Source organism: Papio anubis, chromosome 10 (genome assembly GCF_008728515.1).
Source record: "Papio anubis isolate 15944 chromosome 10, Panubis1.0, whole genome shotgun sequence".
In the NCBI taxonomy this organism is placed as follows: Eukaryota; Metazoa; Chordata; class Mammalia; order Primates; family Cercopithecidae; genus Papio; species Papio anubis.
Window position 1 is genome coordinate 74,986,426 of NC_044985.1, and position 23,470 is coordinate 75,009,895.

Genomic DNA, 23,470 nt, shown 5'->3' on the forward strand with positions numbered 1-23,470 from the left:
AGTGTCTTTTTAAGAAGAGAAATAAGGAGGGAAGGAATGTGCTTATAAAGAGGAAGTGGGACATCAGAATTGGAAACACTCGCAGCAGCAGGCCGTAGATTTTTCTCAGCACATGCTTTTTGTCCTGGCAGTAGCCTTTTACAGAAGACATTCTTCCTTAGGGAAGTGTCAAGGGTCTTTCTGTACAATATCCTCTGAGATCATCAACGTTCTGAGCTCTGTGGGAACACATATTCTGCATGATTTTTGTGCTCATCCCTTCCCCACAGGGGAAGTAAACTAGTTTAGGCATCTGCATGAAAAGGGAATAGCAGTGGTGTCTGTCCTTAGGGTGGCACTGACAGTGGCACTGGGCAGGAGGTACCAGACCTTGACACCAAGTACAGGAGCAGAATGGAGTTTAACACTTGGCATCATGGATTGTTTGTGGATTCCTCAGAATGCTCCTGGGCAAATGGAAAAGTCAATATTGGGTTTTTTGTTTTGTTTTGTTTTGTTTCTAAGATAAGAATTTGAAGACTGGAAGTTCTGCCTTGTTTATTTCAAGCTAGGACACCATTTGGGGTCTTCTCAGGTTTTGTGGTATAGGTGACAGTAACTTTAGTCTCCTCGGGCAATGAAATTCTCCTCCACTGGCTGTTTTAGACGTTTGCCTCTGGAGGAGAGGCAGACACATGGTTTGCTAAACTCTAGCAGGTAACCACCTTCCAACTTCCCGTAAGCAGCATAGAGGAGGAAAAAGGATGTTTCCCAGCATTACACTCTTACAGCCTTTGGTAGGTCTTTGCAGTTCTCAGCCTCTTCTTCATCAGTTCATATTTTATTAAGCACACAGGTCATGCAAGGCAATGCATTAGACACATTTTAAAAGGAAGAAAGGAAATCCATTGTGCCTTCAGGGACGTTTTAGCAGGGCAGGGGGATGCATTCCAAGAGTGGATGTTGGTGAAATGAAAATGGCTATGACAGCTGTAGTGACCAAGGCCAGGGGAACACTTGCTTTTGAGACAAAAGCTGGGAACAAACAGAAGCAAGAGAGTGGAAGAAAACTGAACACAGGTGCCAGCTTCTTCTCTGACTTAGGTTTTATTTCCTCCAGCCTCCAATGATGTGAAAGGGTTCAGGTTCAGAACCCTGACTGAGGTCCAAAAAAGTGATATATAAACTACCATTCAATGGGAGAAGGTTTGAATAACAGTGTCTTCCCTGGTGCATGGCAGGTCCTTGGTACCTCTGCCAACCCTCTTCTCTGCACACCTGCCAGCATCCCTTCCTCATCCTGTGTTCAACGTGGCTGTCAACTAAGGCTGTTAATAGACTTCAGTCATATTTGCATTTTAAAAGGCTCTTGTGGACCAGACATGCCAAGTCTCCAAAGAATGAATCATTCATAATGAGTTATATGATATAACTCATGCTACTGTTTTTTAAGTATTGGGTGCTTGCTTTGTGCTAGGCCTCATGCTGGGTACTTTCTGTAGGTTGATTTCCTTCTCATCACTGTCCTTTAGTAGGAGGTATTTGTAGATGAGGGAATTGAGTCACTAGCCCAGAGATCAAGCCTCAGAGACCACTTGCTTCCCAGAACAACGAAGTGCCACCAGGTAGGGTGTACTGTGAAGCTTTGAATGAGTACTGTGAAGCTTTGAATGAGTACTGTGAAGCTTTGAATGAGTACTGTGAAGCTTTGGGCAAATACTTTGGTTCTATGGGTGAGTACGTTGATGCTTTGGTCACTTGTAAGGAGTTCGTTTTAAGGAGTTAGAGGGAGAGCCCACCTATTGTCCCTCTCCTTCCTGGCTACTTTCCTTTGTCACTTGGAGTCAGGGTTCCTGCAGGTGTCCTTGGCTGGTCCAAAGCTAGGAGAATTGATTGAACTGCTTCTCAGTTTGTCCTTTTCTGAGGGCTTTGGCTTCTCAGTCCTGTGTCATTCTCCTTCCTCAACTGAGGGAGACAAGATTCAGCCTGCTAGTGAGAGACTGAATAGCCGGTCCCTTTTCTTACCCCCTCGCTGGCCATGCCTTTATCTTCAGGAATAGATTGTCATCTGGGAGTTTCAGGGAGTTTGACTGATCTCTGGTCTCCAGTCTGCCTGCGAGCAGCATGCCACAGGGCATCCAGTCTTGGAGCTCAGATCTTTGATGTGTGAGAATGAAGCGGTGTGGATGCCGTTGCAGAGCTGGGTTTCGGGAGGAGAGTTGGTGTGGAATTTGTATTCTCCCAAGATAGGCAGTTTTAGAAATAGCAGAAAAGTAAAAATGGACATTCTTCTTTTGCTTATCAGTTAAGCACCTGATAAGTTTCTGAAAACGCGAGGGGCCTGTCTTTCCTTGATAACTTAAGAGAGGCTTAAGAGAAAACCAAATCTCTGCCTTCCGGGGACTTTCAGTCCAATTCTTCCTGGACTCAAGATGCTTTAAGATTGCACAGATGGCTTAATTTTCTTGTGTTAAAATGAAAATGTAGTAATGTAGTTCAGAATTGTACATTACAGGTTTTTAAATTTGTTTAAAAAAAGAATGCAGTGTCTTTAAAGATTTTTTAGAAAATTGAATTGAAAGGACAGTGGAACAGATTATTAGTTATTGACGTTATAGTACATATACACGTCATTTGCCTACTTAATTTTCACTGGTTACATGAAAGCATTTTCACACTGCAACTACAACAACAAAGCTCCCCCAAAATACACAAAGAACCTTAATTGCAAGATTCCTGCTGGTGCCACTTACATTTTCCAGTGTACACCTTCTCTCTCCTCCATCGTTGCTGCTTTGCTTTAAATTTTATGTTAGATCCTGAGTGCTATTTGTGATGTTCGGATTGCAAATATACTAGCTTCCTAACTGATCATTTTTTCCCTTCAAAGTACTTCAGAGTGATTGGTCACTGTTTTATTCATTTTAGACCCATAGTCTAAATGCTTTAAGGAAAGGCTTAATTTTCATAGACATTGGGCCTATGCCAATTTGCGTGGCTTGTTATTTTTGTGGTCCTCATATAATCTGCTAATAGTCATAATAGGTAGATCACAGTTTTGAGCTACCCCTGATATAGTGAGCTATTTATGAAAAAGTTCTCACTTGCCTGAAATTTTCAAAGTGTTGAGAGCTATTCATAAAAATATATGAACTGCCACATTGGTCAGGTTCAGGGCTTATTTGCTGTAGTATTCTGCAGGTATTCTGTGACATTCAGGGAGGAAAATAGAGTTAGACGCCTGATGTCAGCTTTATAAAGGTTCATAGATGTCTCTTGAGTGGCTGTAATTGCATGATCTCTTAAAAACCTCTCATCCATTTACTGAAATTCATCTTGAATTGTTTATTTTTATCCTACGTTCACACATTTCACACTTTAAAGATAGAACTTGATTATGTTGGTATTTTTATTTCAAATTTTCAATTTTTGGAATGGCAGAAAGTTGCTATTGAAAAGTGTCTTAAAGGTCACCACTGTAACTCCTTCACTGTACTTGAGACTTGCTCACCTCTGAAAGTTCACAGGGGACAGATCTGAGAAACTGACTCCAAGTCTTAACCTCTTGCTTAGTTTTCTTTCTAGGGAGATATCTGTCTCTCCAAACCTGTCGAAATCCAAATTTATTACCTCTTACATAATACTTGGTCCCCTGTGGACTTCACTGTTTGTGCTAATAGCCTTTTCATCACCATCTTGACTTTGGATTCTAGAACATCACCTACTTCCCCATTTTCTGTGACCCTTACATTCCTCCTGTCAGTCACTATGTCTGATTTATTGTTCCCTGCTATCTTGGCCCTTTGCAAATCCTCAAGCCCTCATTCTCGTTCAGACCTTTAAAAGGCTGAGTTACTAGGGTATAGTGTTACCCAAAGTGAGTTGTTCCGTAAAAAATTAGTAAGTTGGAAAAAAAAAAAAAATCCACCCATAAAGTTGATAGATGTTCCTGTAAAAGGGGATCCTTGGCCAGGTACACGTTAGAATAGTTGGTTAAGTTTCTTTGTAGAAAGACTTCTCATGGCCTTCATTCGTGACTGTGTACTATGAATTCCCAAGAGAAAGATATAATATTCACATGTCCCAACTTATGTCACCATTGTACCATGTTTTGGGGGGATCATTTTGTAGATAACACTGCCGTGGTCACTTCACTGTACCTTTTTAGGTTCTGTCACTGCCTGGCCTACTGTGGGAAAGTACATTCCATGTGAGCCGTACTTGGTTCACTCTCAACTGTGTCTTGTGCTTTTACCTTGTTGTTCTGGGTCATTCCTTCCCCCGAGAAGCTCCTCTCCCCTATCACATTGACACATCTTTCTGTGCCCAACTTTGTGCCCATCTTCTCTGTCAGTTTTCCTAGACTCAGGATGCCCTTGTTGTTCTTCTGAACTTACAACACTTACTGTTTCACAACTAAAAAAAAAAAAAAAAGAAGAAAATACTTGAAGCACAATGAAATGTTGAAAGTAACTTACACATTCATACAGTTAAATTGTTGGAATTCCCACAAAATTCCATTTTCCATATTTGCGTCAGTTGGCGCATCACATGCACATCACATTCTCCTCTGTTTCCCCCACAGGTTAGCTTGCACATATGTTCAACAAGCTTGTCACTTGTGGGGCTTTTTTCTTTAATTTTGTGTTATTCAAATTGTGTTGCATTTGAATAGAAATTCAGGAAGAATTGACATCTTTATGGTTTCATGGTTTCCCATCCACAAACCTCATAAGCCTCTTTAATAGGTCTTTTATGTCCTTCAATGAAATTTTATCGTTTTATGTGTAAAACTCTTTCATACCTTTTGTTAGATTCCTGCCAAGGTGCATGAAGCACCATGAAGGTTTCTGTGGTCATTGTGAATGAATTATTTAGTACATTTCTCATTAGTGTTGCTAGTGTACAAGAAAGGGATTGGTTTTGTATTTGTTTATAAATAGTTCTTGATTGATCAAGTTCACGTCTAAACCTGTGTTTGCTATGGGAGCCTGCAGTTGGGGGGCTTTTCTAATAGAGCACAAAATAACTTAGCCTTTATTGAAAATGTCATAATTCACTTTATTTATTTATTTATTTATTTATTTTGGAGACAGGGTCTGGCTCTGTTGCACAGGCTGGAATGCAGTGGTGTGATCATAGCTCAGTGTGTCCTCAAACTCCTGGATTCAAGTGAGCCTCCCACCTCAGCCTCCCAAGTATCTAGGACTATTGGTATGCGCCTCCATGCCCAACTAATTTTAAAATTTTTTGTAGAGATAATGTCTCATTGGTCACAGGCTCCTGGCCTCAATCAGTTCTCTTGCCTTGGTCTCCCAAGTTCTGGGATTACAGGTGTGGCCTAATTTAAAAATCATATGTAATACTTTTAGAAGTAGGGAAGGGTGACTTTTAGTTATTTAATGTATTCATTTATTAACTCATCAAATGTTTAGGTGCCTAGTATATTTCAGGCACTGTACTATGTACTGCGTTTTTGTTTCTGTTTTAGAGACAGGGTCTCTCTGTTGCTCAGGCCGGAGTATAGTGGTGTGATCATAGCTCACTGCAGGACCAAACTCCTGGGCACAAGTGATCCTCCTGTCTCCACCTCCCAAGCAGCTAGGACTACAGGCAGCATCTCCACGCCCCACTAATTTTTACATTTTTTTGTGGAGACGGGGTCTTGCTTTGTTACCCAGGCTGGTCTTGATCTGGCCTCAAGTGATCCTCCCTCCTCAGCCTCTTGAAGTGTTAGGATTACAGGTATGGGCCACCACACCTGTCCTGTACTGAGTCTTTAATGTTGAACAAAACAATGTGGTTTCTGCTCTCATGAATGTGAAGGGAAAGAGACATTGTGGAAATGGACACAGATAAATATATATTCATGAATTGGCATCGATACTGTGAAGGAAAAGGACAGGGGGCTGTGAGAAAGGCGGAGAGAGGGAAAATTAGATTGCAGTACAAGCCTGGCTTAGGAAATAAACATTCACACAGCTGCCTGAAGGATGATTTGGTGTTAGAGAATGAGGAGGATGGAAGAACTTTCTAGGCAATAAAAAGAGGCTCAGAAGCCCCAAGGTGGGACTCTACTCTGAATGATACAAGGATGGGAATTTTAGTGACTGATGACTTAAATCAAGTTATTAATTCTTAGTAAATTATCATAATAGTGGTATTTAACAGTGTTTTATACACTATTATGACAAAGTGAAGATATTTATTTTTGGTCAGTATTTCCTCGTCCTGCCAAATGAAGCTGCCTAGATTCAGAGAGCTACTTCCATGATGAGGCTTGAATGGGGCCACTGCCCATGCCCCAACCCCCTCTGCATTTTGAGTATTGCCACTGCTGCAGCCTTTGGGTCCTGGCGTCTGCTGGACACAAGTGTCCTGCTTAGCAGTTTCCTGCCGAGCTCTCCACTGATAGGCTGGGTCCTTTTAGGTCAGGTCAGGTCGGAAGAAGACTGCTCTGCCCTTCCTGGGAGGGGTGGTGAACAGGGCCTTCTGTGTTTTGTCCAGCGTCTCAGCCTTCACTCTCCCTCCTTCACCGTCTCTTAAACACACACTGAGGGCTCAGACATGACAATGGGATGGGATCCAAGCTGAGTTACACACACCTTATTCTACCTAGAATCCGTGCTCTGTTTGGTCATTGAGGCTTTGCTCTGGGGCAAGCACGACTGAGCTTACATTGAGATGAGTCCTCTCTATAGTGAAAAGCTATGTGGTGCGGTGGTGAAGGGCTGGTCTCTGGAGACAGTACTGGTTTTTGAAACTTGACTCTTCTGCCTGGTAGCCTCCGGACCTTGGCCTTGTAGCTTAAACTGCCTCCTTTTTCTCGTCTGCACAATGTGGGTAATTTTGCAGAGCTGCCTTCTTTGGGTTATAGTAAGGATTAAATGAATCAGCACATGTGCAGTCCCTAGAACAGTGTCAGGCACAGAGCAAGCACTTGGTGTAGATGTTAGTTACTACTGTTCAGCCTTTCCTGCAATGCATTCCTGGGCTTCCTCTTCTCCCACACCAGATATTTAAACCTGTTTGAATCCTAGCAGTGCACATCATTTAGGATTTCGTACAGGGGACTCCTTTGGAAAATATAGGGAGAAACATGGCAAAAAAAAGAAACCAAAACGTTAACAGTGATTGTGTTAGGATAGTAGATTGGGGTGACTTTTACTTTTAACTCTCTATTTTCTAAATCTTCTGTAATCTGGTTACGTTACCTCTGTACCAATAATATAATAAAATTATTTGAAGAAAGAAAAGTCAGGCTGGCAGTCTTCAAGTGGTTTGCTAAAAAGGGACAGGAGAGAGTGAGAAGCCAGGGGTGGGCCTGCTCTAGTGGCATTCACAGGTGAAGGACCTTCCCATTTGTGCTTATAGTTGCAGAAACTAAGTAACGGTATTGAAAAGTCTTTAGCAGAAGTATCCCCAAAAGTTAGAAGATGGGGCTATTCCTTGTGAATCCCCCTTTTCTGTGAATTTTTTTTTTTTGTCTGTCATTATTTTCCCTTTTTGTTTCTTCTGTGCTCCCTTAGTGGGCCTCTTGCCATCTGTCTCTCTTTCATCCGGTCCCCTCTTCCTCCCCCGTCCCCTTGAAAGTCTCTCCTTTTAATCCATCTTCTTTACTTGCCGTCGTGCAGAAATGATGCACCCATTTATTTATTTTTATTTATTTTTATTTTTTATTATTATTATACTTTAAGTTCTAGGCTACATGTGCATAATGTGCAGGTTTGTTACATATGTATACTTGTGCCATGTTGCTGTGCTGCACCCATCAACTCGTCAGCACCCATCAACTCGTCATTTATATCAGGTATAACTCCCAGTGCAATCCCTCCCCCCTGCCCCCTCCCCATGATAGGCCCCGGTGTGTGATGTTCCCCTTCCCGAGTCCAAGTGATCTCATTGTTCAGTTCCCGCCTATGAGTGAGAACATGCGGTGTTTGGTTTTCTGTTCTTGGATGCACCCGTTTATTCAATTCAAAATAAAGCATCAGTTTTATTTTTATTGTCAAAATAGGTAAATATAACTTTTCACTCTCAGAAATCTAAATGAAGTTGCCCTTTACTTACTTACACCTAGAATTAATTGATAGTTAATTTATTTGCTGACAAATTAATGAACTCTGGGGGTCTGTGGCCTCCTAAAAGCACTAGGAATCTTGGAAGATTGGGTGGCTGCAAGGAAGGGAAGATTGAGGGGATGTTGAAGTTAAATTTTTCCTCTTTGCCTATTTTGCCTAGGGTTATCTGTGTTGCTGCCATTTTGGTATGTGTCAGAATTTTTGAAGTTTTCCAACAGAATTCTGGAAAATTACCAAAATACATTTTTACAAAGAAACCATGCCAAATCTGACAAATTTCTTCAAAACCCCATTGATTTTAATCACTGAAAAGTTCAGCGAACTTTCCAGCTTTTCTTTCGTGCTGCTCTTTTGATGTAATTGTGGGTGGAGAAATGGACTTTCCTGCAAAGTGTGTTTATCTACAGGAATTTGTTCTTAGCAGTGGTGTTTTATAAGTATCTTAAAAATAATGCTGACATAGATTTGAAAGAAGGTAGTGGGTTACAGTAATGTTACCTGGTATCAGCTGCAGAGCTGTTTACACGAGGAATATTGCTAATTTAATGATGCTGCATAGTTGAGTATAAAATCTAGTTGAGGGCATTTAAATAAATGGAAGTAAGGTGATGCCTTTCTGTACCTTATTCCACAATTTAGGTTTTTTATCTCCAGTGACAAATGCCTAATTTGAATATATGATAAATATTTATGATAGTTCTTTTTCTGCTTTAAGGAAGTCTGGGACAATTACAGTAAAATCTAGTTTTATAGAATGTGTGTAGCTAGACTTTAGCATTGGTTTTTCAAAAAAAGACATCATAGGAAATTTTAAAATTGGAAACAATATATGTATCGCTTAATGATGGGTATACATTCTGTGAAGTGTGTCGTCAGGTGATTTTGTCATTGTGCAAACACCACAAAGTGGACTTACACGAACTTAGATGGGACAGATAGCCGTATGCAGGTATAGCCAACATACGTATACAGGTACAGCCAACACAAGTATAGCCAATTGCTCCTAGTCTACAAACCTGTATGGTGTGTTACCGTACTGAATATTATAGGCAATTATAAAGCAGTAGTATTTGTGTATCTAAACAAAGAGAAGGAATAGTAAAGATGTGATATAAAAGATAAAAAATGTACCTCTCTAGGGCACTTATGAATAGAGCTTGCAAGACTAGAAGTTGCTCTGGGAGAGTCAGTGAGTGATGGGTGAATGTGAGGGTCTAGGACATTACTGTACACCAGTATAGACTTTATAAACACTGTACACTTAGGCTACCCTAAATTTATAAAACCACAAAGTAACTGCATCGTGATGTCACTAGGCGATAGGAATTTTTCAACGGCATTTTGATCTTATGGGACCACCATTATATGTGTGATCTGTTGTTGACGGAAATGGACGTGGTGCATGACTATATACCCTTTTTGAATAGGGCAGCAGTTATAGCTGCTTGTTTGCTTTTGTCACAGAGCTACATGATGTTGGCAGGACCTTGTATCTTCATTTCATACACACTAATACTGTGGAGGAGAATCAAGTTGTTGGGTTTAGCTTAGGCATGGCAAGGGTATGGCATGGGCATGGAAGACATAATGCTAGAACTGCCAGTTAATACTTGGTACTTGTTGCCAGTTTAAAAAACAGCACAGAGGTATAGGTAAAATGTTAAAGGAAACTTGTACTAATTTACGTCCTTCAAAGTGACCTGTTTTGTGTCTCATGGACTCTGGGCTGTAATACCTGACTATCCTCTGCAACTCGCATGGAGAAAATGCCCCTTCGTTACCTGGCAGGCAGTGAGCCAGGTTGGACATTTGATACATAGTTGACTTCACCTACTCTGTGATTTAGCTTCCAGCTTTACAGTTGCTGTCTTGGCAGCAGCTTGTGCATGGTGAAGTTTTCTGACTAGAACAGTTAATAACCCCCACAGATGTTGGGAGCCCAGTTGTGCAGCTGTTGATATGTCCAGTTGGATTTCTTGAAAGAATTAATCAATTTTGAGGATCTCATGCTGAGGGCTACGAGCATAATAGGATTTAGGGGGAACTTTATTTTATGGGAGTTTGAGTTGGTATTGCAACAGATGTAGCGGGAGGTGGAACAGCAGCTGAAGGGATGCAGGAAAATAGAGTTTAAAAAGTCATTTATGAGCCTACCACTCTAAAAGTATCAACTGTGGTCATTTCTGAATATTCTTTTCCAGGCTTTTTATGTGAATGTTTTAAAATGTGATCGTAATCATAGAGTACATACATTTTCTATATTGCAGCATAGTATTTGAAATAAATTTTCTAGTTGTGTATTATTCCATTGAGTACCATCATTTTCTGCAACATCCCTTTATTTTTGGGCATTTGGGTTCCTTCTGCCACTTTGCTGTTGTGAGTAATACTGTGATGAGCCTTTTTGTACCTATAACCTTTTCTATATTTTGAGTGATTTTCTAACGGTAGATATTGAGAATGAGATGATTGGGTCAAAGATTGCTGTGAACTCTTTGATGTAATCAGGCAATGGATGGAGTGACTTGGTTGGTGGGGCAGGCTGAGTTGGAATCTGGTTTAACTCCCTAGTTTCTGGTTTGTGTGATGTTGGGAATGGTTTGCATAGACAGGGCTGCAGGTGAGGGGTTCATTTTGGGATGTGGAGCATCCAGCAGTGAGGGAGCTTCAGGGACTGTTGAAATACAAGGTCTGGAGTTTAGGGAAAAGCCAGGACCTGGGGTTCAGATGAGGGGATCATGGGCAGCTACGTGTGGTTGAAGGTGTGGATAGTGTTAGGATTGCTTAGAGGGTGGAGTGAGAAGAGAGGAAGGCGGAGGATAGAACTCTGGGAACATCTTTCTGTGACAAGTAGAGGATGGAGAAGCACTAAGGAAAATAAGGAGTGTCCGGGGGTGGGATGTGGACAGCTAGGGTTTCCTTTCTTTTCAAGAGCTTACTTTGGTTAAAATAAGACTGAGTGGGTAGCTATCCCTGTAGAGCGTGGGGGCAGATTTATTTTGGAGGGTATAATATTACTTTTTTTCCAGATAGGCTTTTTTTTTTTTTTTTTTTTTTTTAAATTAAAGCTATGTAGAAGTTAAGGTTATTCTATTTGGTGCTGAGTGGGGAGCCTTACATGCCTGGTGCTAGGGTCAGGATTGACTTGTATGTATGTGTTAAACTGTTTGGCTGTTTTGGGCTTCTGGTGTGTATATGTTTACATAATATTGGTTGTTTTGGGGTTTCTGGTGTATATGTCTTCACACAGTGTTTTAGTAGTCTTATTGAAATACATCAATATCATTTTTACATAAAAGAACATATTTTTATTGAAGAGAGTGAATGTCAGATTTCTAAAAGTATGTCAATCATGAATGGATATACCATTTAGCTACTTATAATAGAAGCACCCAGATTTTTCTGGGAGCCTTTGCTTTTTTCAAGAGAATGTATTTCCTTTTCAGAGAAACATTGGTCTGTGTTGACAATTTTAAAGAAGTATGTGATTTTAAAGTATGAAACTCAAATTTAGTTTTTAATAGTAATTTCTGTGTTTATTCTATCTTTAAAAGCCAAGTTATAGAATGACATGTGACTTGTACTCTTGACTCTATGTCTGGTTGTGGATTTGAAGTGTTATTTTTGTGCTTTCCTAAATAACTTAAGCACTTATGACCATGTATTTGGGTCAGAATAAATATGGTAGTTGGATATACTTTTGAAAAGCCAACCAGATTTTTAACCTGGTGATATGATAGTACTATTTATTCTTGTAATTGTCCAGACTCACGGCTTTAGAAAACAGCATGATCTTTTATTGACTCCCATACTTGCTGGATTAGTTGGTGTTCTCTTTTCCTCTGTAAAATGGATCAGCCGATGCCAGGTATACACTAATACTCCAAGCTAGAGGACTACCCTGTAGTGTGCTCTTGAGTTTCTTTTCCCACCAGTTGAGATGAATGATTCTCCAGACCTGACTGTGTTAATTCCCAGACCTGTGTGTGCCAGGCGTACTTATTATAGTTTAATATAATGATTTTAAACGTGTGTGCCAAAAGAATTGTTGTTTCTATGAAAATTCATTTGAATGCTTTGGAAATCACCTGGTAAGAATGAATTACCATAAATGACTGCAGCTAATTTCGGAGCGGCTGAGATAAGTAAAGATTGGGGGGACCATAAAATAAAAGTATTCTCACTGATATTATCAGTTATTCATGAGTGGTGGATTAAGTCGTGATTATGTAAAACTTGACAATCATACTGGCTCAAAGCAGTAACCCATGTTCACACTGTGTGTCCATTGTGGATCAGATGGGGACTCTGCTCCATTTGTCCTTAACCTTACTCCAGAGCACAGTCTGATGGGGCAGTACCTTCTGGAACATTGCCGGTCCCTGTGGCAGAGGGGACGCCTGCTGTGAAGCTCTCACTGGCTGTGTGCCTGAATTCAGCAAGGCGGGATGTAGAGAGGGGTACGGGGCATTTGTAAAGGGTAACGAGGTCTACCACACATCACTTTCCAGGGCTCTTTAGAGCCTTACCATTACCATTCTTTAAAGAAATTGGACTTGGAGGATGATGCCTTGAGGATGGTTTATAAAAGAAAGACCGTTGATCGCAATGGTGGACATGTACTCAAAGAAAAGGCTCCAGCTCGATAACAAAAGATTGACAATAAATGTGTATTTATAGAGCTTCATTTAAAATGACATGTTTAGGTATGTATCATTTTTTATGACTTCCAAATTTAACTGACTTAAAAAAAAAAAATCAACCAAATTGTCAATCCTAAAGCATTTAGGTAAGAGAACCTCTACTTTAGTCTTAAACCCTCCTGTTTCTTTCACACCCTCTATCAAATTAGTTTGCCACCTTTTATGATAGACTCATCTGTGATTTCCCTTGGCACATCTCCTGTTTCATTTGCATTAGCATTATCCTAATTCTCGTTCCTCAACTACTAGATTGGTACCTCAAATGAACTCCTTGGTATACTATCTTGTATAGGGCCTGTATGCAGTGAGAAAAAGGCACTCTTTGGGGCAGACACAGTCCCACAGGAGCTCAGCTTTATTTTAGTCACCTAATTTCCCACCCTGGCTGGCCCACTTTTATGCGGTACACAAACTGAACAACTGCACGGAGCAGTCCTCCCTGCATTTAGTCACTTTCCCAACAAATTCAGACCACCCATCCTCTGCTTAAGCTTCCATTAAATTTGTTGTCTCTGTTGTGCTCAAAATCATTTTGGTGGCTCCCTGTCCTCTGTATGTAGTGGCTGTCCTCAGTTTTATCTTCCATGGGACCATCACCAGTGACTCTGAGCCTCAGTTGTTGCCATCTTGATGTGTGCCATAAGTAAGCTGGTTGGGCTGTGTAATGCTTCTCTCTCCCCGCCCTCCCATTCCCACCACTCTAGCAACTGTGGGCTTGTTAGGTCTGACTCCCAGTCTAGCCTTGGCTTACCTTTCATCCCAGCTTCACTGTTCGTCGGGATCCTATACTGGTCGTCCTCTGCTACCATTTTGCCAGGTCACCGTCTTCGGAATATGTTTTTTATTTCTTGCTTTAAACTTCTTTTCTGCTTAATCACATCCAACTCACCTTTCAAGGTCAAATTTCACCTCTTCATCTATCCTTCTGTGATTCTCCTGCTCCATGATAGTAGCTCCACCTCTAAACAGAAATGTTCATCTCTATATTCCTCCTTTTGAGGTGAATCGCCTGCCCTATGTGAGCATATTATTATATTAGTTAGCTTACTCTTAAGTATTCTTTCCTCAATTAGATTGCACATGCATGAGAAGCAGTAGTTGTGTCTCTCCTTCTTTCTTCTTTCGTTGCCTGCCTAGTGCTTTCTGAATACCAGGAGCATGGGTCCGAGTGAGAGGTTGTCAATAGAAGAGAGTCCAGCATGTAACCATGATGGACTCTCGATCAATTTTATATGATTAACTCATATAAAACAGCCCTGGATTGAAGCTGGGGCCGCCTCTTCCTAGCCACAGGATATTGACCTACTTTCGTCTTCTTATCTGTTTGCAAAATATTTGTTGTACTTAGTGTGTTCTCCCTGTCACAACGAATGTTTGTCTCTCTCTTTCATATGAACTGAAGGCTAAAGTGCTAGTTAAATCAGTGGAAAAAACAATGGAGAAGAAAAGTTGGTAAGCAGTTTTAATTTCTAAACTAGAGGGGCCTTATAATTTTGTCGTTTAAAAAGAACCCTAGCTTTTCTACCCACCTATTGAGAGACAAATGTAAGGGTAGAACTTTAAATTTTAAGTTTTGATGATTTGTAATATAATAATGTATTTCGAAAGCCCCTTTTTTGATAAACTACTTGTAGAAGGAAGTTACCTTTTCTTAATCAGGTTTTTACAAAGTGGTTCACTATTGTATATTTTATTTCTTACCAAAACTTTCCTTGGGAAAATTTGTTGTATTGCTCCACACATGGTCAAGGTAATTAACTTTAAAAATGAATTATCCTATAGCTTTACAGGTTAGTAACGTGTGCTGTATTCAAGGAGAAAAAACTGTGTGGGGGGGTGTTATTTGCAGGTATGTCTCCTTATATAAATATATGAAATAACTGCTGTATCCTGTGGAATATTTGGAAATTAGCAGAACTGTTATTCAAATTTAGTTAACATTTACAAATGTGAATTCAGTAAGCATTTTATTTGTGACTTAAAAATGATTAGTTATGGCATGTCTTATAGGTTGATTTGTTTGGATTGTCTTTTGTTCTTCGTAACTTCAGAATGTATTTAAGGATATGTAAGGAATTATGGTGCCTTTGATTTTTAATGCCCCCAACATTAGAAAAACTAGAAATTTACCTAGAAAATGTTTCCAAATTCTAATATGATTGTTGATTTTAATCAGTGTAGGTGAAGTAACCCATTGCAGCAGTTTAGCTATTTTCTTTAAAAAATATTTCTCAATTTACATTATCAGTGTCTTTTTTGGAACATCTTAGCTGTTTTTGTTTGATCAATTCTCAACTAGTAAACATTCATGAAATCCTAATGTAAATGTGTAAATATCTCTCCCTTTGTTTACATGGTTTATTAGACTTTATTTTAGTGGGTAACTGCTTGAGGAAGCTTCTGAATTTTTATTATTCTAAAAAACATTTTTAAACCTTGATTATGAAGGCATTACCAAAGCTTCACTGTTGAGTGATGCATATTTTTTCCCTCCTTTACATGTAGATTTCTTAATTTGTAATCGTTAGACTTTTTTTTTTTGCTTTCCTAACTAGATGAATTTTTTAAAGTAACCAGTTCCATTTTGTAGCTAACCATGTATTGTAAACACACAGGAACCATGTTCAAATGTGCCTTGATGGCCTAACTTATCTGGTTATTCTGTGCGTCTTTCTGTGCTGTGTATGGTTACACTCTTAATTTTATTTTGATTATGAGGTCAGAATAAACAGAGCTGCTTTCCTTTGCTTCTGAGTAATGTCATTGAGAGAGATTCTTGTGGTCTGGCATTTGCTGGCTTTTTGGTTTTTAACATTCTCTATAACCAGATTCAGGATGCATGCTAACCCCAAAATGAGTGAACTCAGTCTTTCCAGAGTTGAACCTTTTTTTTTTGTTGAATCAACAGCATTGGAAGCCAGGACAAGATCTTAGGAGACGATGTGTTATATGCTTTTTGAGGAAACTGAGGCTCGAAGGTAGCACTGTGCCCAGTGTCTCACTGTGAGCTAGCTGCAAAGCTGGGTCTGCAACTTGGATTTTGTGGATGTTTTTTCCAGAACCACTGCAGTAGTCATTGTAACCTATGATCTTTTGCAGAATGCCAAAGCTGTTGTTTTCTGGAGGGATAATTTGCTTCCTTAGCCTACAAACAAGAATAGTGCACTAAATCCAGTACATTTCTCTCTATTATCACTGAAAAGAGCCTGAACGATGGGAAGGCCCCTGGTTTTTTTTTTTTTTTTTTTTTTTTTTAAGAGAAGGTCGTTCTGCCGTAGTGTATCCCAGGCTGTTTTATGTGAGTGTCTTTGTTCAGAACCAATATGGAGTGGCCTCCAAAACTAATGGGTAGAGGAAACCCTATGTGAGTGCCTACCAGGTGCAAATCACTGTACTTTTAATTACAATGAGGGAGCACCCTTGAGTGATTGCATGATCTGATCAAGCATAAAGAGAACAGAGAAATGAATCTACAAGTGGTGTAAGACTTTGGTGAGGATCTTAGCATATGGAACCAGATTGGGACCCTCTGATTAATAAGCTGATTCATTTGGAAGGGAAGTTGGTTTTCTCCTGGTGGCTGTATTCAATTCAGTAATCACCAGTCTTTCTTGGCGTCTGTGCACCCACCAGGAACAAATCAGAGTCGGGTGTGCCAGTTACGTTTGAACAGTTTTACATTCACCTGGGGGTTCCAGGGTCTCAGATTTGCCAATCTAAACACATTGACTTCTTGGAATTTTAAAAATCTGCCTCGAAGGAACACATTGAAAAGTCCGTGCATTATAATTAGCACGTTCCTCTGTACAGCTGAGTTTGTGTTTCTGGATATAACAGCGGTTTATAGTTTTTGGCTACCTTGTCCCTCGGGAACTTGTAGCCTTTTTTCAGACATTAGCTCATTAATTCTCCAGTCATTGTGAGCCGTGTAGTATGACGACAGGTTCCCCTACAGCCGGGCTGCATGCTGCCCATCCTGGACCTTCTAGGGTTGTGGCAGGTGAGGGGTCCATGTGGAGGGGGTGGAGAGGGAGGCAGGGCACGACTTTCAGACCCAGCCTTGGAGTGGGGGGTGTGCTCTCTGAAGTTGACCTGCCCTTTGGCAGCCATTCCTGCCATGACTCTGCAGAGCTTCCTCCGGGAAATGACTGTAGGGACAGTCATGTTGGCTGCATTTCCTCCTCGGGGTGTTAAACCTCATGCAAGATCAACTGCAAATGAGGCCACTCACTAGGTTAGTTACCTGGACATACCTGCTAGGAGACAGGACAGAAGAGTAGGTCAGCTCTTCAGGGTGAGAAGAAGAAAGGGGCATTGGAGAGGGAGAAATTCATCTACTGAGTCTGCTCTCTCGGTCAGGCTACATAACAGCCCTGTGGAATAGATGTTGTCATCCCTGATTTTTTAGATTAGAAATTTGAATTCCAGAGATGAATTCTTTTGGATTCGAGCCTGGGTCTGTGGCTCCACAGCCTGTGCCATACCACATTGGGGTGGATCGAAAGGATCCTTTGTGGTAAACTATTGCTGCAAGCCTTCTGTAATATGGAAGCAAAAACTGTCTTTGAAAAACTGTGCACTGTTGTGAAGAGCTTGGTGTTTAGGAATTAGACTGAAGGATGTATGTAATAGAATAGGTGTGAAAGACCATTTTCAGACCCGTCAGAAAAGCTTCATCCTCGCCCTGGCTCTTCTAGGAACCATCTGGCTCCACTGCTTTCTTTTTTAAAAGAAGGTTTTGCCTGGGATTCTAAGGTCTCTCTCCTTGCTCTTTAATTATAAACAAAGGCACTTAGAAATTTTGCCCTTACGTCACAAGTGAGAGTTGGTAACTGGTAATCCAAAACCTTCCATGTTGTTATAGCAGCCGCCGTTATTTTTGACTCAGAATTTCTTCTAATTAGTCTAGATGGTGTAGTTTGTCATTCTCACTTTACACAGTCGGGAAAAACACTTTTTCCCCCCTTGTCACTTTGCGAATTGTAAAGTTCTAGATGCTGTCTTTCAGTTCTTAATAACTGGCCTGTGCCTGGGATTGAGGGTGGTGGATTGAGAGTATCTCCTTGTTGGTGGCTTTTGTTGATAAGGCCAGCTTTTCTACACTCAGACAGAAACAGACCTTGATCTTGGTGGTACTGACCCCTCTCTGTCTATGCAGAGACACAACCTAGGGTGTTAACCCTTAGATAACCAGAATGTTGAATTAATGGCCCCTCCCACTCACAGCTTTTTAAGGTTGGAATCAGGTATGGCATATAGGCTTCCATTTGCTGTTATCCATTTGTTTGTTTTCTCTTCGTGTTTAAATCTATTGGATTTCCTCATTGCCTGGTAATTTCATGTCCTTTGTATTAGCCAGAATTTGAACACAAGGCAACAACATACTATATGGAAATTGCCCAGTAGTTGTGCCTATTTCTTCCATAATCCAAGATTCTAACAAAAGCCCTCCTACTAGCATTCCATTAGACATTTTCAGCAGAAAACTTTAGAGAAAATGGGGTGAGGGGTTTCTCAATATATAGTTGGCTTTCACAGTGAAATTAAGGATTGGAAAATGAGAGAACTGTAACTGGTGAGGTAAATGCCATGAATAGACACACCTTATATAAATATCTCTAAGCAAGCGTGTAGGTGGGAATGAAAATCAGCCATCACCTAACTCTTTTCACAAATGCATGTCAGGGTACCCACTTTCTCCAATGCTTTAGGGAGCCCTGCAGGGCACCCCATGTGGTTCTGTGTGGCCCACCAGCCCTATTACCTTTGAGAATAATGCTGCTTGAGTAAATTGTCCTATAGAATCCAGTTTTCACCCAGTTTGCCTTTTTGGTTAGTGAATACTAAGGAAGTGTCTTGTCCTTTGGTTTCTAACTTTAATCCTTTGTGAGAACATTCATGGTGTACCATCGAGGCTCTCTGATGGTCCTTTGCCAGTTGTGACCTGGAGCAGAAGGGTAGTGATGATGGAAACCGACCTGGACAGAAGAATGGGCCGTGCCTCTCTAATGTGCATTTATTTATTCGTTTTCTCTATACACCAGAGCCCTGTGTGTCAGCCACGCTGCCAGGCATGGGGCCTCTGCACATTGAGAACTTAAGTCTCCCTTCTCCAGGAGAAGAGCAGACAGACAAACTCACAATTGTGAGGGAAGGGAAGTATTTTGGCATATTGGTCTGATCAAGCTGCTGTAACAAGATACCGTGGACTGGGTGGCTTAAAGAACAGTCCTTTATTTCTCACAGTTCTGGAGGCTGGGGAGTGGGAGATCAAGTTGCTGGTAGATTCGATTTCTGGTGAGGGTCCTCTTCCTGGCTTGCAGATGGCTGCGTTTTTGATGTGTCTTCAAACTGCAGGAAAGAGTGAGCCCTGGTTTCTTTTCTTCTTATAAGGACACCAATCTCTTCATGGAGGCCTCACCCTCCTGACTGCATCTAAACCAAATTACTTTCCAAAGGACCAACCTCCAACTCTCATCATACTGGGGGCTAGGGCTTCGACATAATGGATTTTGGGAGGACACAAGCATTCAGTCCGTAAGACGTGGCATGCTCACAGCATGTCTCCTGTGAGGAATGGTTATTGACACTGGTTTAAGTCGAAGGGTATTTATGTCTGACAGGAGGCTCAGTGGAACCTCTTGAGGGTCTACAGCTAGAACCACTCTGGGCAGCAAACGCAGCTGTTCTGTCTGCCCCTCATGGTCTGTCACCATGCTTCATTCTTCTCTTCAGACAGGCTTCCTCTGGAGGAGTCTGGGAAGGTTCCTCTGCATGATATCCTGTTCCCTGGATCTCTGTGAGCTCCCTATTCTGCTGCCCACAGCCAACTGACTGTGGTGTCTGTGTCCTGATGGCAGATCTTTGGAAGCTTTGTTTGGGCTGGTGTATACCCATCACTCAGCTGTGGGCTGGTTGAAGGTGCTGCGGCAGGCCTTGGCATCTTTGTGTGTGTGTAAGAGGGGACTTTGCAGGGGAGAGATTAGACTAAGGAGAAAGACTGTGGAATCATGGGTTCTCTGCTAAGGACTTTTTAAAAAAATTTGGTAAAATATACATAACATAAAATTTGCCATTTTAACCTTTTTTAAGTGTACAGTTTAGTCACATTAAGTACATTCACACTATTGTGCCGCCATCACCACTATCTCTAGAGATTTTTCATTATCCCAAACTAAAATTCTACCTGTTAAATAGCATCTCCTCATTACCCTCTCCTCCCAGCTCCTGGTAACTACCATTCTTCTTTGTCTGTATGAATTTGACTTTTCTGTGTACCTTATATAAGTGGGATCATATATTTGGACTCTTGGGGCTGGCTTATTTCCCATAACATGGTGCCTTCGCGGTTCATTGATGTTGTAGCATGTATCAGGATTTCCTTCCTTTTTAAGGCTGAGTAATGTTCCATTTTGTGTATGTATCATATTTTGCTTATCCGTTCATCCATTGATGGACAGTTGGGTTACTTACACCCTTTGGCTGTTGTGAATGATGCTGCCTTGAACATGGGTATACCAATATCTGTTTGAGATCCGTCTTTCACTTCTTTTAGGTATATACCCAGAATTGGAATTTCTCAGTCACATAGGGACTCTATGTTTAATTTGTTGGAGGCTCTGCTAAAGAATAATAATGCTGGCGGAAAGGCACTAGAGAGTTATTGAAGGGTTTGAAGCAGGATGTGCCTAATCAGATTGTGATTTGAAAAAGTAACTTGGGTGGTATGGGATGGGGGAAAGGAAAGGGCTGGCAGGGCTGTGGTGGCGAGACAAGGCAGAGAGACCCCTTAGAGGGCTCTTGAGGGGAAGGGATATGGAAGTGAGAGTAATCAAAGTGATGCAATCAGTGAGACAGATTGGATATGGGGGAGGAAGTAAGAGAGAGGGAGAAGCCAAGGATGAGAACCTGCATGGGTCAGTTGTTATTTTGTGGAATTTAGAGGGAATAAGGTTTTTCTTGTTTGTTTTTTATATTTTGTTGTGGGATGATTATTACAAATTTTGGAAGTGTGTTGAGATGTTAGACACAGCCAAGTGGTTGAGATGATTCGTAGGCAGGCTGTCGATAATATGGGTTGCTAGTTTGGGGTAAAGGAGAAGGTAAGAATAAAGGAGCAGATGGCCATGCAATTTGGCTGAATTTAAAAGTGGTGGGGGCATGATTGATGCAGCACTACAATTTCAGCTCCTGTGAAAAGATGTCACATTCCTACCTTGAGACAACATATCAAAATTTACAAAATAAGGGAAGGTGGCCAGTTCATTGGTTGTAAAAATCAGTTTTCAAAAGGATTCTAATAAATTCAAAAGGATTTAGATCAAAGCATAAGGATGTCGAATATGGTTTACAGTCTTTTTGCTTATCTATGTTTTCTAGTTTTTTTTTTTTTGTATAGTGAACATGTATTACTTTTAATTATTAAAAAGTTTCTTGAAAATTTCATAAGTAGCCTATTTTCTTGTCTTTTCTATTGGACTGTGAGTTCCTAGAGGGTGATGCAGGGAGGGGGAGGTACCACGATGTTCACTGTGTTCTTAACACTTCACACCATGCCAGCAACACAACAGGCCTCAATACTGTAAAAGCTGGTTGAACTGAATTGAATAGAAATTTAATCTAACCCGTCTCAGAGAGATGAGATTTGGTGCTATTTTAAAAGATCTAGGAAGGAAATTCCAGTTTTTCTCACTCCCTTAGCTCATTATATTAGGTGCTGAACCACATCCTACAGACTTGGCCCCTCTTTTGCCTTTGTTTTGCCATCAGAATTTGCTGAGAGTTACTGTGTTCATGAAATCTTGCCACATTGGCTCCATTTTCTTACCTAAATATGTTTCTCATGTTATTCTTAAAAGCATTAGGATCTTGTTGGGAGCGAAGTGGCTCAATTCTGTTTCCTGCGCTTTGTTGATAATATGTTTTTGGAGGAATGGATCAAAGTGGCTTGAAGTCACTGTCATTGTTTTGCCTTCTGGTCTGCTGTGACCAAACCAAAGGATGGCAGCTGTGAGGACGTGCATTGCTGTATGACTCAGTTGTCAATCGGAAATTTGCATACTTGTTTTCCCTTTGTGTATCACTGAATGGCTACCATGTGGAAGAGGCTGTGCATTGTGCTTTCGGGAAATAAAGTTGAATAAGGCGTGATTCTTGACACCAAAGAGCTGATTTTCTAGAAAAGGTGCTGTCATGCATACATGACCACTATACAGGGAGGTTAATGAGTGGAACTGGAGTCAGATAAAACACACATGTTACTATGCGAAGAAGAATCCCTGTAGGTGCTGCCTCTGGTGTATATTGCTAATGATGTTATACTGCTAATGATGTTATAATATATGTGTTTCAAATGTCCTCATTTACATATACAAAAGCAATAGATAACTGCTTTCACTAAGTTTTCCTGTAAATGGCTCTTTTGGCTTTGTTTTAAAAGTTCCTTTAGGCTGGGTGCAGTGGCTCATGCCTGCAATCCCAGCACTTTGGGAGTTCAAGGCAGAAGGATCATTTGAAACCTGGAGTTCAAGACCAGCCTGGGTAACACAGTAAGATCCTCTTTCTATTTAAATCTAAAAAAAAAAAAAGAAGTTCCTTCAAATTTAAAACCATGTTAGTGATTTAATATTCTTATTAATCATTGCAACCACAGCTCTGATTTGTGAGTATTCTTTCAAATTCTACAATAAAAGTGTTTCAACATATACATTGTTCTTATCTGTGGTACTCTGAGAACTTCAAATTCAATGGAGGACCATGAGATAAGATGCATTTTATTTTAGCTTATCCTCCATCTCCTCTTAGTTATTATTTAATTATCAATTTGGAATAACTCCTGTGTAGTATCATTTTTATATTGAATAGTGGAATTACCATGCACCTCACATGGATGTGCTGTTTAGTGTAGCCATCTCTGTGTGTTTGGGGGGCTGTGTTGGTCTTGACATTCCCAAGTGCAGATGATGTTGACATATGGTAAGTGGCTTGCAATTTAAGGTTAGTGATTGGGTAGACTCATTAAGTTTATGTGGTAGGTCACAGATGGCCATTTTCAGATGCTATAGGATGTTTATGCTGCATTCTCTTGGATTTTGAGGAACTTTTGAAATGCTGCTGTCAGTATTTTAAATGGCGTTTTAACTTTACAAAAGATACCAGTAAATGAATTAGTGCATGTTGAAATATAGGTAGTTGTTTTGGAAGTTCTTGAGATGAGAGTAGATAGGAGAAGGAACAATTGCAATAATATATTTTGTTCTTGGATGAACAAACAACTGGAAAGAACTGGCACAGCCTGTGGAGTTGCCTGGCACCAGTTGGTGGGCTTGTGGCTGGCCTAAATTGGTACCCTTAGATAGAGAGACTGCTTTTCTGGGCTAGTAACCCAAACGGAATATACTGCCAAGTCCCAAAGTTTTGAAACTAGAACGTGGTCTGATAATTTGTTTCCTGGCCTTGGTGCTTTGCAGTTTGCCATAGTTCTTAGTAGTAGAATCCACCTGGGGCTAGTAGGAAGCATTAAGAAGCAGTAGAGTGAGGTGACACTGCTCCTGGGCTACATCTGCATGGCGGGAGTGCTTATTTCTTTCTCAGGCCACAGAGGCAGAGGTAGTGCTTGGGATAGGTTACATCTCTATGTCTGCCACCTCCAGGCAGAGCGAGCCCTCTAAGCAGTGCCATATGTTTTCCTCTCTGGCCTTTCAGACA

At 40.7% G+C, this 23,470-nt stretch overlaps 1 protein-coding gene across 10 annotated transcripts in view; it reads left to right on the top strand.

Moving 5' to 3' along the window:
* Nucleotides 1-23,470, top strand: part of MYO1B (myosin IB) — a 181,348-nt gene that overhangs the window by 4,117 nt on the left and 153,761 nt on the right. For 3 of the 10 annotated variants that reach the window (XM_009182652.3, XM_009182654.3, XM_009182651.3), the window contains exon 1: nt 13,824-14,215. The exons of 6 other annotated variants lie outside the window; for them this stretch is intronic. The gene's annotated coding sequence lies outside the window, so the exon portion shown is untranslated. Of the gene's footprint in view, nt 1-13,823; nt 14,216-23,470 lie in introns of those variants that run through there. One more of the 10 variants, XM_009182646.2, reaches the window with a different exon arrangement.